Raw genomic sequence first — 18,955 nt, 5'->3', positions numbered from 1 at the left:
AACCCACAGGGGCCCCTAGGTGGCTCAGTCGGTTAAGCATCTTATCTTCAACTCAGGTCATGAGTTTGAGCTCTGTGTCAGGGTCTGTGCTGACAGCTCAGAGCCTGGAGCCTGCTTAGGATTCTGTCTCCCTCTTTCTCTGCCCATCCCCACTCACTCTCTCTCTCTTTCTCTCAAAAATAAATACACATTAAAAAAATGTTTAAACAACCCACAAAAGGCAACAACAGCACAAATATAAATGGGACTACATCAAACCAAAACACACACACACACACACACACACACACACAAACAACAACAACAACAACAACAACAACAAAAACCCAAAAAACCACTTCTGTAGAGCAAAGGAAACCATCAACACAATAAAAAGGCAATCTAAATATTTTCAAATCATGTCTGATAAGGGGTTAATATTCAAAACATATAACTCATACAACTCAAAAGAAAAAAAAAATCTGATTAAAAGTTGACATAGGATCGAAATGGACATTTTTCCAGGGAAGACAAAGAGATAGTCAACAGATACATGAAAAGGTACTTAACATTCACTGATCACCAGGGAAATTTAAACCAAAACTACAGTGTGATATCACCTCACACCTATTAGAATGGCTATTCTCAAAATGACAAGAAATAGTAAGTGTTGGCAAGGATGTAGAGAAAGAAAAAAAAACACTTTTGCAGAGCTGGTAGGAATGTAAATTAGTGTGGCAACTATGGAAAACGGTATGGAGGTTCCTCAAAAATTGAAAATAGAACTACCATATGATCCAGAAATTCCACTTCAGGTATTTTTACAAAGAAAACAACATCACTATCTTAAAAAAAAAAAAAATCTGTTCCCCTACGTTTATTGCAGCATTATTTATAAGAGCCAAGACATGGAAACAACATAGGTGTCAATAGACAGATGAAAAATAACAAGCATGCTATATATATTCGATGGAGTATTATTTGCCCACAAAAAAAGAAGGAGGGGAGCCTGGGTGTTTAGTCATTGAGTGTCTGACTCTTGATTTCAACTCAGGTCATGATCTCTCCGTTCATGTGATCGAGCCCTGCATCAGGCTCTGAGCTGAGAGCAGTGAACCTGGTTGGGATTCTCTCTCTCTCCCTCTCTCTGCCCCTCCCCAGGTCACGCTCACTCACTTGCTCTCTCTCTTTCTCCCAAAATAAATAAATAAGATTAAGAAGAAGAAGAAGAAGAAGAAGAAGAAGAAGAAGAAGAAGAAGAAGAAGAAGAAAGAGGAGGAAATCTTGCCATTTGCAACAACCTGGATGGATACTGAGGACATTATGCTAAGTGAAATACGTCAGCTGAAGAAAGACAAACACTTAACCTTAAAAAACAAAAACCCCAAAGTCACAGAGAAAGAAAACAGATTGGTGGTTGCCAGAGACAGGGATGAAAGGCTTGTCAAAATGGATGAAGGGGTGAAGGTGGTCAAAGGTACAAACTTCTAGTTATAAGATAAATAAGTTCTGGAGATGTCATGTACATCATGGTGTCTACAGTTAACAAAACTGTATTGCATATTTGAAAGGTGCTAAGAGAGCAGATCTTAAAAGTTGTTATCACAAGAAAAAAACGTGTGTGTGGTAACAGATATTAACTTACTGTGGTGATCATGTGCATTATATACATACACTAAATCATATGTTGTACATCTAAAACTGATACAATGTTAAACGTCAATTATACCTCCATTTTAAAAAGTCCACAAAGAGCAATATATCTTACGCATGTACAACCTCTATTAAAACAGTCTCTGTGTATTATATGCAACTGCCATTGGATTCTCTTCCTCAGACTCCTTCTTGTTCATCCCACCTTCAATTGCTGGAAGCCACAGAACTGGTCATGGACCATCCGCTCCATCTCTATTGTTAACCTAATGATCTTAGCAAAAGTTCCGTAATTTTAAAAAATATTAATATATGCTAATGATTCCACCTTAACCTTCCTTCATCTCCAGAGTCATTTATTCAATTGCCTGTTGGGCACATTCACGTAGGTACTTCAAATTCAAAATGCCCAACATAGAACTTTGTACCTTCCCAACACTAAATAGTTCCTCCTCCAATCACCACCACAGAAGGTGGTAAAACTATGTAACCAGTTTCTTCTTTCCAGCCTTTCTCCTTCCCTCCACATTCGATCCATTACCAAGTAGTCTGTCACTTCAGAATACATGCCAAATCTGTCCATTTCTCACCATCCCTTCTGTCATCATTTGATTCTCAAATGCCCTCTCTTGAATTAGCACCATAGTCTCTTTGTAACTGGTGACCCAGCACTTTTTAACATAGATTACATGGTTCCCAACTTTTAAAATCATGAAAGGGATCTTCCTCTAAGACCTTGGAAATTATCACTTCCAAAAAAAGTTTCTAATTCATAGAGTTGTGTGTGCATGTGTGTGTGTGTGTGTGTGTGTGTGTGTGAGAGAGAGAGAGAGAGAGAGAGACAGAGAGAGAGAGAGAGAGAATGAGAGAGAGACAGATGTATTACTTTTAAGTGTGAAAATTATTTTGAAAACTATTTTAAATATTTAAAGAAGGGGTACTTCTAGGTATAAAAGAAATGAGGAGGTTAGAAGTTAAAAATTCAAAATAAGGAAAATGAGAAACAGCAAACAGTTGGAAATTATGAGAATTTTAAGAGATGGTATTGTTAAATATCAGATCACAGTAATGATAAATTCACAGAATTAACTGCCTCAGTGTTTTAAAACATCTGTGGCAAACTTCAGTTCAAAAGTATTTGGGGTGCCTGGGTGGCTCAGTCAGTTAAGCATCTGACTCTTGATTTCGGCTCAAGTCATGACCTCACAGTTCATGAATTCCTGCCCTACACTGCACTATGAGAGCACAGTGCCTGCTTGGGATTCTCTTTCTCTCTCTCTCTCTCTCTCTCCCTGTTCATGCATGCTCGCTCGCTCTTGCTTTCTCTCTCTTTCTCAAAATAAAAAAAAAAAACTTAAAAAACAGTATTTCATATAATGATTTATGGAATTTTTAATGGTAAGGGGAGTAATATGTTCAGTCATCACCAATATTTCACTTTCTGGAATATTGGAAAATTCTGGAAAAATAAAAAGGTTCAGACTCATTACCATCTAAAAATAACTTTCACAAACCCAGAAAAAGTCTCTTCTTATTGAGCTACAATTAGGAATTAAGACAGACAATTAGCCTCAGCATTTTGTTGTTGTTATTGTTATTCTTGGCTTAGTTTATCAAATCGATTCAACTCAGTTATTTGTAAGATAAGGTATGAGAGTTCTTATGAATTGCCACCACAGACTTGAAAGTTAAAACTACTAAAAATCCACACTCCGAAGATGAGAAGTCTAAGTCCAGGAAAGGGAACATGATCTGAGTATAATCTTTGATGGTGGCATTGGGAAGTGACTGCAGTTTAATAGTGAAAACATAATGAATTCTTGAGCATACCATTAAGACTGCTGGCTGGGGCAGGCACTATCCTACTGCACACTGGATACATACCCATGAGAAGACAGACATAGACCCTAAGCTTATAGAGTTTACAAGTTCTATTCTGTCTAGAAAAACACTTGAGGAGGAGAAGAATCACAGTGCCTTAAAAGAAAGTTTTCAAATCTAAAGAACCATCAATATTAATTGTGAACTTCTAAAAATACCGATGCCCTTGTGTGACTAATAACTCCATAGGAAATCCTAATGCAGCCAAAGTTGAGAATTGTTACCTATTTGTACAAGTCTAATTCTTAGCACTGACACTGAAAATACTGTGGGATTCTGGCTTTCATTTCACAAAGTTTTAAGGCATATTTTTCTCATTGTAAGTGAATAAATCATAATGAAACATAAATAATACTTTCTCCCAGGCTCTGGGACAAATTGGATTCCTAGTATAATAAATGAGTATCATGAAGGTCAGGTTACAAAGGAATTGAGATCTCTGTAATAAGTATAATTCAGAGCTGAAATATTCGAGTCTTGTTGCAATATACAGAAGACAAAAATTTTTTTTTTGCCCCGGGGGGTGAGGGTTGGGGGGGAATAGGCTCCTAAATGTGAATCACAAAAGGCAAATAATACAACAGAAAAAAAAAAAAAAGATTAAAAAATACAGACAGGAAATTCAGAGAAAATACAATTATTATAATAAACAATTATAACTCATTTCCAATAAAAATGAAAAATAAAGTAAAAAGACCATATTTCAAAGAATCTAAGTGAAAAAAAATATTGGAAAAAAAAGAATTGGCTATAAAAGTATAAAAGTCACTAAAATTGGGGCGCCTGGGTGGTGCAGTCGGTTAAGCGTCCGACTTCAGCCAGGTCACGATCTCGCGGTCCGTGAGTTCGAGCCCCGCGTCAGGCTCTGGGCTGATGGCTCGGAGCCTGGAGCCTGTTTCCGATTCTGTGTCTCCCTCTCTCTCTGCCCCTCCCCCGTTCATGCTCTGTCTCTCTCTGTCCCAAAAATAAATAAAAAACGTTTAAAAAAAAAAAGTCACTAAAATTGTGTTGAAACAAGAATCATTACAAATTGGGAAAATATAAATTAGTTTGGTAAGAAATTTGGAAGTATTAAGATAATTAATAATTTTTGTAATCTATTATTTGGTAACCTAATTTTTTTAATGTTTATTTTTTATTTTTATTTATTTATTTATTTATTATTTATTTATTTATTTTTTTATTTTTTATTTTTATTTTTTATTTTTGAGAGAGAGAGAGTGGGTGCGGGGCAGGGGTCGGGAGAGAGGGAGACACAGAATCTGAAGCAGGCTCCAGGCTCTGAGCTGTCAGCACAGAGCCCAACGCTGGTCTCAAACTCCTGAGCCATGAGATCATGACCTAAGCCAAAGTTGGAAACTTAACTGACTGAGCCGTTTGGGCACTACTATTTGGTAACCTAGATTTAGTTACTCTCTAACAAAACCTCTTAGATCTAAATACAAAGGTTTCTAATGCAGCATTGATTATAAAAGCAAAAATAAGGAAATAGCTAAAAATTTCGAAAGTATGGAAATACATCATGGGATATCAATATGGCTCTATAAAGCAACTAAAAGGAATAGACCAAGGGCGCCTGGGTGGCTCAGTTGGTTAAGCATCCACCTCTTGAGTTAGGCTCAGGTCATGATCTCATGGTTTGCTGGATCATACCCTGCACTGGGCTCTGCACTGGGTGCAGAGCCTGATTAATATTTTCTTTCTCTCCCGCTTGCACATGTGCACGCATGTTCTCTCTCTCTCTCTCTCTCTAAACGAATAAACTACACATATCAACAACATATAGTATATAGATACATATATTTACATATGTATGCATATATACCAACATGAAAAATACTGTAGAGCAATTAAGTAAATGAACCAAATCATTAGATAGTAACATGACTCATGAAAACTCAGGTTGCAAAAAATGTATATTATAAAATTATATAGGCCATTCAGGAAAAAATCTCGTATTTTTCATAAATGCATACAATATATATGTAGGGTCTTCCCTCGCCCCCCTCACGCATAGAAATAATTGCACCAAACATGAGATGATGAAATCTCTAGGGCAGGGCATGGAAGGAAGATGGATGGATGGATGAAAAGACAAAGATGGCTTCAAATTTGTGAGTAGTTGCCATTTATTCATGGCCCCCCAAAAAATGTAGCAGAAAAAAAAAGTTTTGACAATCTGATATATCTAAACTGACATTTCTTGGGTTAAAACAATTTTTTGAAACAAAAATACAAACAAATAATATTAACAAATCTAAACTCTGGTTATGGACACATAAGTGTCTATGTGTTAGTTCATATACTTTGCATGTTGAGTATTTACTGTAGCAATTATTTTATAATAAGTTTCTCAACCTTAAAAAATACTTTTCTATATCCTAATTCAGTCTATCTACAATTATTTTGTAATCCTTACCTTAATTTTGATAGAACATTTCTTAATTACCCAAGAAAATTAGATAAAAATACAATGAATCCAAATGGAGATAGAAAATTATAAAACTATTACCTAAAAATGTTCTTTTAGGTCTAGGATATAACAATTGGCACATCTCTGAATCCCCAGAGATCAATACAGAGCCTAACATTTGTAGGCATTCAAATAAATGACTCTTAAAAACACTGACCCTCAAACCAAAAGTCAGTTTTTTGTCATTATCTCACACATTTTAAATCCTGTTATGGTAAATCCTCTCTCCCAATCCCCCACACAAAGAATTAAATGAAATAATAATGCACAACTCCAAAGCCAACTCGGTTGTCATCATACAGAGAAACCTGGCCTTGCACCTTCATATCACAACTTTTCTGCTTGACTCCATATCTCTCCATGGAAAATACACATAAAAGCAATGACATGTTCTGGAGAGCCATGTTCCTGAGTACAACTTCATGCCAAAAGTAGAATTAGAAATGGGAAAATGATTACATCTCTAAGAAGAATCGTTATCAGATACATTCTATGTCAATTACTGAATGGACAGGATTCCTTCATGTCTTACTTTTATTTTTTAAATGTTTGCTTATTTTTGAGAGAGACAGAGAGAGAGAGAGCGGGAGAGGGGCAGACAGAGAGAGAGAGAGAGAGAGAGAGAGAGAGAGAGAGAGAATCCCAAACAGGCTCTATGCTGTCAGTACACAACCCGATGCTGGGCTCAAATTCATGAGTTGTGAGATCATGACCTGAGCCCAAACCGAGAGTGGGAGGGACGCTTAACCATGTGAGCCACCCTTCATGTTTTAAATCACTATTCATTTATAAAATTAAGTAAGTCAGCTTTGTAAAAGTTCAAATTTTTTTAAGTTAACCTCTTAAAAAGTTATTTAACATTAAAAGGGAAATCAGCATAAGTCTCCATTTTATTAAAAAAATAGATATATATTTCTAATTTCAAAATTTTAGAGGGATTTTTCTGAACTGTCAGATATAGAAAATTGTAGAATGAAAATCAAATAAGGATATCAAGTTCATGGTTGACATTTTTATCTCTAGTCTTCGGAAACACTAATAGAATAAAAGCTATAATGAGCAAATAATGTGAAACTTATCATAAAACATCAAAATCTTTCTCACACATCACCTGAAATATGAAGGCAAAGCTGATCAGAAGAACCTGTCATATTAACTAGTGGTGATGCCTTTATACAAGCTCTGTAGTGCGTTATTTTCTTCTATGAGAGTCTTTGCCTAAAGAAATAGCACAAGAGAAGAGCAAAAATCAACTAGAACAGCTCCCCTCTCTACTATTCAAGGAAAACTGCCGTTCACAGTGGCAGCTTCAATATTGCCTTCTGATCTCAGATTCTGTGGGACATAAAGGAAACTGAAAAGGAATATTTTATACTCAATGAAAGAAAAATGTAAACATTCTGCCTTAGAGTATTAAAACCATCATGAGACTCATTTTTGGCAAACTAATGAAAATAAATTACTTAAGCATAAGGCTCATTTAATTCCAAATTAAGCCCTTGGCAATGATAGTAGAGTTGTAATAATAAAGCAGATAAAAATCAGTATCTGAAAGTTATAAAAATAACTGAGAGAAAAGTCTATCCAGACATAACAAAAATTTAGCATCCTTTACTTTGTATCCACTATTCATCATTGAAGTCATAAACTTTCCTTATATCAATAATATAGGATTTCTCCTAGCTGCCCTCCTTCTAAAATAGTTCTCATTGGAGACTCACCCCAAAACATGAATATAAAAGCATACTTTTCTGAAAATGTGACAAGAAGGGATGCATGGTTAAAGGTATAATTAGAAATTGTTTCTAGAACATATTCATATGATTTATCAAATTTCTGCCATCACCAAGTTGTCAGGGTATGTGTTTCCCCTAAAAGAAAAAAAACGGGCTTCCTTATTAAAAGTTACCCTATATACAAGACTGAAACTTTTTTTTTCCTGTACCAACTAACAGACAAAATAAAAGAATTTTAATGGTTAGCATTTTAAAAGATATGACGAGTTTCAACAGATGGGTATATCCAGTCTTTGTGGAGAAAGAATTTGAAGATTAAGGGCATAAAAAAATATGTTAGTGAGATATTCAGCACTTTAGATTATAAGGAGTTCTTTTGTTTATTCAATCTAACTTTATACTAGAGCATAATACCATCAAAAAGTATTTAGTTGTACCTATCCAGATAAACATATGGTAGCTTAATATATCAGTTACAGATTGAAATCCACTGATGAAAACTTAGACATCTTTTAGACCAAATTATAATTTACCAAACAAGATTGTCATCAGGGAGACTATGCTTATATAAAAATCTAAAGAGTATCAAAGCATATTTCATGTAATTTGATTTAATGAATGACAAGATACTTATCCAAAATTCAAGACCAAATATCATTGGGTTGATTTTGTAGTAAAAGGTCACCAAAGAAAATAGGGTTTTTTTAATTTTAATTATAATCACAAGTATTAGCCTATTTTAAATTCCTCATAATCTTTATTCCTCCATATGACACTAACATTGGTTAAAAATGGGCATTTTAGAATATTTTTAAAATGTAACATGAAGAGAAGAAACCTAAGATGACCATCTATTCTTTCACTTAAACATAAATATCCATGAATCCATACTGATAAGTAAAAGATAAATAGATAGATAGATAGATAGATAGATAGATAGATAAAGGAGAGTAAGACAAATCTCCCTTGCAGATGAATGTCAAATAATATTACACACACACACACAGTCCACATCCAAGGAGAGAGAGCATAATCCTCACCCCATAAATACAGGTTGTGCATAGTGCTTTCTTCCAAAGAGAAAGGAGGGAATCGGGAGAGAATAACTTTGCAGTGGATAAACCTGAAAAACACTATCTCTGCCAGGTGATTAAGGTCAACCTTAATAGTGCTAAGTCATGTTGACAGCATGTACCCTTAATCCCTGGATGATATGTGATGAAAATGTCACTTTACTGGTGTTCTTCCTGTCTAAATCCATAAACCCAGTTGAATCATGAGAAAACCATCAGGCAAATTCCAGTGGAGAACGTTATACAAACTATCTGACTAGGAATCCTCAAAACTGTCAAGGTTATCAAAAACAAAGTCTGAGAAAAATCACAACCAGGAGAAGCCTAGGACTCATGACAAATAAATGTAATGTGCTATCCTAGATGGCATTCTGGAACAGAAAAAGGACATTAGGTAAAAATGAAGGAAATCTAAGTATGAACATTAGTTGATAATAATGTATCAGCACTGGTTAATTAATTGTAACATATATATTATACTTGCGTGTGATATCAGTAAATAGGTGGAACTGAGTGTGACCTACATGGGGACTTTGTTCTATCCAATTTTTCTGTAACCCTAAAACTGTTCTAAACAACAAAGACTATTTAAAGAATGGTTGTAACTAGAATAAAACCCTTTAGCAACCAAATGAAATTAGATGGGCTTTGATAGATCAATATCTAAAAGCTGTGAATGAAGAAATATCAATTGAAAATGAACATCAGGGGTGCACCCCAGTGGCTCGGTGGGTTAAGCGTCCGATTTTGACTCAGGGCATGATCTCCTGGTTTGTGAGTCCGAGCCCCATGTTGGGCTCTGTGCCGACAGCTCAGAGCCTGGAGCCTGCTTCAGACTCTGTGTCTCCCTCTCTCTTTCACCCTCCCCTACTCACACTCTGTCTCTGTCCTCTCTCTCTCAAAAATATTAAAAAAAAAAAAAAAAAAACAGCAAAAAGTAAAAAAAAAAAAAAATGAACATTAAGTGCATATTAACATTTTAACTGCTTTCAAAGTCGATCTAATAAGACGGAACAACAGAAGGAACTAGAACTCAGGTTAAATGAGCACAATAACTTATATGTATTGTATGAGAGATAATATTAATTTCAAATCCTGTTTGGTTTTTGTCGGACACTCTACAGTAATTGTAGTATACTATAAATACCCAAATGAGAAACAAACATCAAGGGAAGGATGTTTCTAAGCCCATTACTATGGTGTGTTTGTTGGCATGGTGACCCATTCTTCCTCATTAAGCTAACATGGGGAAATCAAGCAGTTAGCAATTTCTTGCATACCCATGGCAGGCTCCTTCTAGAGCTAACTATTAGGAACTGAAGTACCCAAAGAGTTCAATTACTGGAACTGTAAGGGGTGTGCCACAGCCCCTAACCCATTACACTAAAAGCAAGTCCCTGAATGCCAGCCTTCAGAGTAATCTTGTTTAGCTTAAAATAAGAGGTTTAACACTTCCCACCAGGCAGTGCACTATGGTCAAATCGGGTTAGCCACGAAACAATCCAGGCATTATGAAGAAAATATGTGAAGAAAATATCCTTTTGTCACCTAAGAAACAAAAAATACTTGAAACAAAAGAAGACACCTCTTTTTGACTATCAAACCACTTTTGGTTTTTATTAGATTCCTTTCCTTGCGCTTTAAGAATACACCTAACGGGGGGAATCAAAATAAAAGAGCGCAACATTAATTGAATTTGGGAAAGGAACTCCTTTCTATCCATCTTTCCTCAAGTGGGCAACTGCATTGCAAATGCATTTCCTGCGCCAATGGATTAAACTGTAACATTCTTTTAACTCTGTGTGGCTTTAGTGCGACAAACCAGCCATTATGAGATGTGTTCCAGTCTCATTAATGAGTTAAGCATGTGAGCCCAGCATTTTGGAAACCTAAAGAGACAAATTATAATGAGACTTCACTCAGTGGGAAGGCCTAGACATAGCCTTCTTCTCTCAAAGATATCATAATAGCCAGCTATTTAATGAGTGTGGGACTTTCCTATGAAGATACAATAGACACCAATAAAAAAAGGAAGACTTCACGCAGACAAATAAAACTTAATATATACATCGTATGGGTAGGTATCTGTTAATAAACATCATTTCAATGCTTATTATTTTGAAATGGAAATATGCTCTCCCTCTATAATTATTTGTGTCTTCTGCTAAATATAGAGCAAATTCAATGTCAAAGTAGACACATGATTATTTTCTTTTACTCACAGATAAAAATGTAGCCCTTTATCTAAACATTTTTCATGTCGATTTTGTCCTTATTCTCAAAACGCCACACTGATTTATAAAATAACTTGTTTTATTGGGAAACTGAGGCAGAGTAATTGGTGTTTTGAAAGAAAATTGTTCACTTGAGAAAACATCCATCAATTTTGTAATTCTGTAACTGAATTTTGTAATTCAATATCTGGTAATTACAACTATTCAGAAATTCCCAGACAACACTGTGGCATGCATTCAGGCATTATAATTATTAGTCATTCAGAGCAGAATCAAACAGAACTGGAATCCTCACAAGATCAGCTGAGTAGCAAATTCTGGGTTTACTAAGCAAGCAAAGGGGTCATTACCTATTCTCCCCCCTTACTTCTCCTAAAAGATAAAAGTGTAAATAAACAACCATGCCAAATTTTCATGTACATCAGAGCAGTAAAGGGAGTTACAGTTATTAGAATCTGTTACAGAAAAAAATAACTCCACATCCAAATCTTTGTTGAGTGGACTATTTGGTTAATTCCCTTTAATATAGGAAGAGATGTAAAAAGCAGCAAACTGGAGCTAATAGCAGTAACCTAGAGCCAGTGATTTGAAATTCCTTTAATGTTTGTTTGTTTGTTTATTTTTACAGAGAGAGAGAGAGAGAGCCCACCCCCCCCCCCCACACACACACACTGGGGGTAAGGGCAGAGAGAGGGAGAGAGAGAGAGAGCCCCCACACACACTGGAGGTAGGGGCAGAGAGAGGGAGAGGGAGAGGGAGAGGGAGAGGGAGAGGGAGAGGGAGAGGGAGAGGGAGAGGGAGAGGGAGAGGGAGAGGGAGAGGGAGAGGGAGAGAGAGAGAGAGAGAGAGAATCCCAAGCATGCTCTGCACTGACAGTGCTCAATCTCAGGAACCCAGGGCTCAATCTCAGGAACCATGAGATCATGAGCTGAGCTGAAATCAAAATCAGTTTAACTGACTGAGCCACCCAGGTGAGCCTGAAAATACTTTAAAAACAAAAATTGAGTCTAGACAAGAGTGACATGGGAAACAAAAAGTGTAATTTTAGTTTTCATGAAAAGAAGAGCCATCTTTCACACTATACATCTTATTACTCTGAAAGTGAATTTCTTTTTTAAAAATAAAATAGTAACATAGATGGCAATATTTATTATAAATGGGACAATTTTTCTAAGAGCATCAATTAATATTTGTATCACCAAATAAGCATTTTTAAATGCATACCTTTATTAGCTGGAATTAATCATCAAGAACAACCTTTAAATTATACCTACTTTAGGAATAATAAACTAGTTGCATGTTTCATGTTATGCAGACAGAGAAATGATTGATATAGCTGCCAAGTGGCCATAAGCCAGATGTTTGGGAACAAACAAAAATACTAAAGTTTTTCGGTTCAGAACTGTTCTGATAGCCTCTCCAAGAATCTCTTCCTGCCAGAAGCAACTTGGCAAAAGCAATTTTTGGAACCTACTGGAGGTGGCTACCAACCTAAACAGATGAAATCGTTGTGTAAATGTAACCTACCACATTTTTTTCTTTTCCTCTTTTATTATGAGTTTTGAAATTAAATTATATACTAACTTTTTAAAGATACATATGGGAATGGAGGTATTCAATAAGGTCATAGGCAACTTCACAAGAAGACTCTGAAACAAGAAGGAATTTGAAAATTGTGAAATCCACAGCAGTATTTGTCCTCCACTTGAATTAAGACTTCAATACAACCTCAAAGTTTGATCTTGCTTCAAATTGGTTAGAAAAAGAATTCTGCATTTATTAAATCCCTATTTGGAGGGCCATTAAAACTCTCCCCATTAATCTTCCATTTTAAGCACATCCACCCTTTGTAGTTATCATTAAAGTACTGGTTTTCAAATCATTTCAGACCGGGTTAAAATCTGGTTTGTTTTTTTTTTTCATTAAGATGTGTATCTTTGATTTTTAGCATTAACACACACACACACACACACACACACACACACACACACACACAAACACACACACACACACAGAGTTTTAAATACGATTTACTGCAAAAATCTCTCATGATTCTTCAAAACATATCTGGATAATTCTTTCAGCCCGACATAGCTCCAATTAGCACTAATCATTGCCATGCCCTAATTATTTAAAATTAAATAAATTGAACTTACACGTGCAAACATTTTGCAAATCACCCTGCATCCCCTTCTCTTTTCAAGTTGACTCATAAGATTAGACAACTTGTTTTAATAGATTATTATCATTGGATTAGGTCCAAAAAGGCATTCGTCTAATGGGAATTCTGTCTGCTTTAACAGTTGTGATTTAGTGGATACTCTCTGACTAAACTGTCAATCATTTTCTTTGACTGGCTCCTGGCCCTGACATCCCTGCTGGGAGACAAGCAAGAAGTTTTTTCCAGGTACATGACTGGCATTCAGTAAGCTTGGACTAAGCAAAGGGGAAGTGGAGAGGATTGGTTAACATACCTGACTAGAAGGCTCTGGTTTCTTGCTCCTGACTTACTGCACCCTTGTTCAAATGCACTGGTAATCCTTGTCCCCTCGTGTTGTACCCTGTTCCCCACCTCAATTTAGCAGTGTCCACCAGCAACACTCACAGTGCAGAAAACTCATGCAGCCCATACCGTGGGCAAGTCAAACATTAATCAAACCAAAAGATGAAATAGCTCAACACTGCAATATACATTTCAATAACAATAACAATTATAGGATGTGTTAGTCTTCATTTAGCCTCTGTAGCTCAGATATTGCCTTTTAAGTAACACCAGGAAATTGCATTCTTGAGAAGGTTCCATAATAACTCTTAAACTAAACTCCAGAAATTTTACAGTGCGAATCATATTTCGTTATAAATCTACTTTTTTCTATTCTGCACTATATCTCCGATCAACACACATGTCTTGCTGCTTCAACAATCTAAACAAGTGCAGGTCACCCGAATGATACGCTAAAGTGAGAACAAATTAAGGTCCATTGTCTTTTTCCATGAGAGACCAGATATTACAAGGAAAAAGAGAATCGTGTATAATCGCCTAATGAATTCCAACACCTGTTAAGTCATTTTATACCTCCCAGATGGGGTCCTGGCATCTAGTGAGGACAGCAGTGCCTAGAAAACATTTTATTCTGTCATTATATTCAACTATGGGGGAAGTCATGTAATAGCAGTAGTAACACTAATTAGGAATGTTTATTAAACATTTTACAGAATGTGTGTGTGTGTGTGTGTGTGTGTGTGTGTGTGTTCTCAAGTAATTCTTTCTAAAACCCTATGATGTTTGCAAACTTTGTGAATTAGAATTTTATAAAAGGACAGTGAGACAGAGAGATGTGAAGAATGTTGCTCAGAATCTCACAGCTAATGAGAAGGACTAGGACTCAAAGCTACCTTTCTGATTCTCAGTCCAAGGTTCCATTCCCCTAACTCCCCCAAAATCACATAAGTACCCACTTTGTAACCACCACCTGTAGTTCTTCACCAACCAGCTTCCTCAACTTGATCTCACCCTCTCCAACCTTAAGGTGGCATCTGCCATGAAAGACCATGAACTTCTACAAGAAAAGCTCACAAAGCCACAGATGAGTAAGTGCTAAAGAGATTTAGATCAGAAATTTCTATTTGTAAAATCCAAGAACTTTGGAGAGCATCTCCTCAACGTTTATTCTGCAATGAGGAAACCGATGTCCTTAAAGCTTCAACATATTCCCTCAAAACACAGAGCTATTTCGTGGCATTCAGAAACACAAATTTCATCTTCCTCCGTGCTCATGGAATAGTATCTTACCCTTTTGTTTGTCCTTTTAATCACTACTCTTCATCAAATATCTACAATAATTCTCAATAACTGACAATGTAAAACAAGAATTAGATTCAATATCCTCGGCCTAGTATTCAAAGCTGTCCAAAATCTGGCCCATCTTTACTATCTACATTTCAAAATCCCCTAGTGATACTGATACCTTTATTGCTTGAAACCTCAAAATCCCCTCAGCGGTATTGGTCTCATTATGATTCTAGATATAAACCAAATTCACATCCATCAACCAAATGTTCTTCCTCACCTCCAGCTTAAATTCCAGTCCTTCCACACGTCTTCTCTGATTCCTCCAGGCTACGCCAATACCTGCCTTCTCAAAGTTGTCCAATCTTATACCATATGAAAGAAATCATATGTTGTAAAGGTCAAGTCTGAAGTTGTTAAGGCCCAAAGTGACCCTAAGCATTAATAATCTTAATAATGATCACACTCTTCAGAAATGAGTTTCACTGCTCTCCTACACAAACACAAGCTCCTAGATGGCAGGAATTTATTTTGATCATGAAGTATATTATCCACAGCAACTGTACCAGCACCTGCCACAGAACAGGCACTCAGTACTAGATGGGGAAATGAGTACATGAATGACTGAGTAGATGACTGAATGAGCAAAAGAACAAAGAACCAAGACAGTAGTCCAGAAGGAAGCTGGAGAGCAGTATATGAGGGCAGTTCTAGATAGATATACCAGAATCTGGATACAATGATCAACAGTCCAATCTGATCTCTCTAGTCCATGTACCTACATAAGACAATACACAGAGAGGGTTCCTTTTCCTGGGACTTTTTGAAGTCTACATGGCTAGGTGATACCAGAAGCTCAGTTCTTTGACATACAGATTTGTGCTGGTGTCCATAATTTCTTCAACAGTTTTCTTTTTTTTTTTCTTGGTGGGCACTTCACTGATTTGGGAGTTAAAACAATGGTAAAGCATTTAAAGCCCCTATGGCAAAAAAAAAACAAAAAAAACCTGTTCTATACTGGAAAAAAGTTTCATGTGTGTTTTAAATACACCTGCAGTAAAGGGACGCCTGGGTGTCTCAGATGGTGAAGTGTCTGACTCTATTTCATCTCAGATCATGATTTTGCATTTCATGAGTTCAAGCCCCAAATCGGGCTCTGCACTGACAGCACAGAGCCTGCTTGAAATTCTCTCTCTACCTCTCTCTCTGCTCCTTCCCCACTCATGCATGCGTGCACTCTCTCTCTCAATAAACAAACAGATAAATAAATAAACTAAATATACCTGCACTATGAAGCCCAGTCAAGTTCCTAATCCTTAGGGCTATTTTTAACTAATAAAAAATAGGAGAAGAATACAGTGTCTTAAGGAAGAGAAGAAAAGGATGAAGACACAAAGAGGAGGAAGGAAGAAAAGGAATCAGGAAGACAACACCTGTAATGATTAGACTTGCAAGTTCTCCGTAACAAGAGGACAGTAATCAAATTATGTAATACCTCTGGGCATTCTCAACTCTTACCGAAGAGCCTTAAAATACTTCCTGAGGTGTTTAAGAGGTCATATGAGGCATTGGAAAGATTTCTAAACAATACACCACTAGACAAATGTAAGAGATGAGGATATGAGAGATAGGATATACTTGAACCTACAATGTCAGTTCCTTCAAAAGGATGCTATTGTGGGATCTGAGAAACTTGTACATAATTGCATACTTCCAGTGAATGGAGAATGTGGTCCCAGAGAGGAAGCTATCTTTATCTCATTCCTAAATAACCCAGTTAAAAATACAGCCACTTCCTAGTTTAGTGTTGCAGTAAAGAAAAAAAACATAATGATTGATAAATATACAAATGAATTAATATCCTTGCGATATTTCAAAATAGTATCTGAGTATTCACATTTACTCTAATTCCTCTAATGGACTCTTCTAGAAAAAATATCTAAACAGATGATCTTTATGGTTTTGGGGGGGGGTGTTTGTTTGTTTGTTTGTTTTGTTTTTTTTAGAGGAAGAGCACATACACAGTTACATGTGCCAGCGGGGGAGGGGCAGAGAGAGGGAGAGAGAGAATCTTAAGCAGGCTCCATACTGAGCACAGAGTCCAAAGCAGGAACGTGGGGCTCGATCTCACAACTGTGAGATCATGATCCAAGCCAAAATCAAGAGTCTGAGGCTTAACTGAGCTACCCAGGTGCCCCTATGGTACATTTTTTTTTTTTAATTTTTTTTTCAACGTTTTTTATTTATTTTTGGGACAGAGAGAGACAGAGCATGAACGGGGGAGGGGCAGAGAGAGAGGGAGACACAGAATCGGAAACAGGCTCCAGGCTCCGAGCCATCAGCCCAGAGCCTGATGCGGGGCTCGAACTCACGGACCGCGAGATCGTGACCTGGCTGAAGTCGGACGCTTAACCGACTGCACCATACATATTTTAAAATTAGCCCACTTGCAGAGAAAACTGCCATCTTAAAATAGGTAAAAAAATAAATGGCTCACACTAATTGAGCAATTACTATGTGCTAGGCACTCAGAGATTTCCATGTATTCACATTCATTTAATCTTCAAAAATCCTAGATTTGAGATGTATGGAGTTAAGTTTAAAGAGGTAATATCAGGATTCCCAGGCCATGTTGCTACTAAAGCAGCAGGCATATTTCCTCATGCAATCAGCTGCCTAATTAAGAAAGGAAAGAAAATACTACGAATGACCATAAAAAAAGAATGAAATAACTTTGAAAAGGGCCAAATGAAAGTCACACTGAAAAGGAATAATTAAACAATACTTAAATTAAACAATGTTACAGAATATATTTTTTAAAAAATTCGAGATTTGAGATTTTGGCTTGATGAGTTTAAGGGAAAATGGAAAATATATGCAAAATCCACACTGACTTGCAGATTTTTTATCTTGGCTTTTATAATTCTGAACCAATAATTCTAATGATTATTCTGTGACTACCTGAACTGCTCCTCATTCAGAGAAAGCAAAACAGCTGATTTTAAAGAGCTACAACATAGTAAATAGTATAACATTGTTAAACTTTCTGCTCCTACCCAACTGAACTATGCCACAACCACCAATGCACTGATCACGAAGATATAAAAAAAAAAAAAAAAAAAAAAAAAAAAAAAAAAAAAAAAAATCACTGCCAAAGCCAACACTACCTCATTATCTACTTATCTACTCAGGAGGTAAACACAGTAAGAAACATACCATCATTGTGTCCAGGACCCACAAGGGAAAAAAAAAAGAAAAAAAGAAAAAGAAACATACCATCATTCCAGCACCAACAACCGTGGCCAAAACAAATTTAATTAATTAATTAATTAATTAATACTATAGAATAATAATTCTATAGTATTATTTACTTTTCAACTTGTTTCCAGTGACAGCCCTTCTTCATGATAAAAGTGCTCAGCTTTTTATGGAGAGCAATCAACAGGTACCTTTACTAGATTTAAGTCACTTGCAAAAAAAAAAAAAAAAGATCAAGGAAGATGAGGACAAAGCAAATTTCAAGTACCCTTATATCACAAGCTAAATTTCAACTGAAGATATATTTTGACAGCTGCTGTGAACTTCTAGAGCTGGTTATTCTTGGAAACCACCTTCTGCTTACTTGGGCTTCCTTTAGGGGGAATTGTTACCAAAGTTTACTTTGTATGATTATTTTGAATGAATTCGGTGTCCTGAGAATAGTCATGGTGTTAAATTTGAACTTGAATTTACTTTCAAAATTCTAGAGTAAATGATATCTGAGTAACACAAAGCAAGATTGGAGATATCTGCTTGATGAGTTCACTAATACTCTGATAAAATATAAAGCAGGGAAATACAGTAAAAATCTTGTACTCTTAGGGTCACCTCAGGAAACTGTACAACTCTAGGCTTCCTCAACTGTAAAAAAAGAAAGGTTACTATCCTCTTGAGAGAAGTATTAAAGATCTAGGTAAAAATAAAAATGAATATAAAAGGCTTTGTAAAATGAATGCAAGTTGTATGAAATTTAATGATTCATACTAATATAAATATATTGTCCTAATCTCTTTGGAGATCCTATATGACTTAACGTACATGAGTTTATCAACTAAGTTACCAGACAGATTCAGCAAACTACAGCCTGTAGGCCAAAT

The 18,955-nt window shown here is 36.1% G+C and overlaps 1 protein-coding gene across 2 annotated transcripts in view; it reads right to left on the bottom strand.

The window, feature by feature from the left end:
• Positions 1-18,955, bottom strand: part of TMTC2 (transmembrane O-mannosyltransferase targeting cadherins 2) — a 412,004-nt gene that overhangs the window by 215,139 nt on the left and 177,910 nt on the right. The window lies entirely within an intron of this gene.

This window comes from Panthera leo, chromosome B4 (genome assembly GCF_018350215.1).
Source record: "Panthera leo isolate Ple1 chromosome B4, P.leo_Ple1_pat1.1, whole genome shotgun sequence".
NCBI classification, from domain to species: domain Eukaryota; kingdom Metazoa; phylum Chordata; class Mammalia; order Carnivora; family Felidae; genus Panthera; species Panthera leo.
The sequence above is the reverse complement of the archived record's forward strand: the minus strand, read 5'-3'. Positions and strand labels throughout refer to the sequence as shown.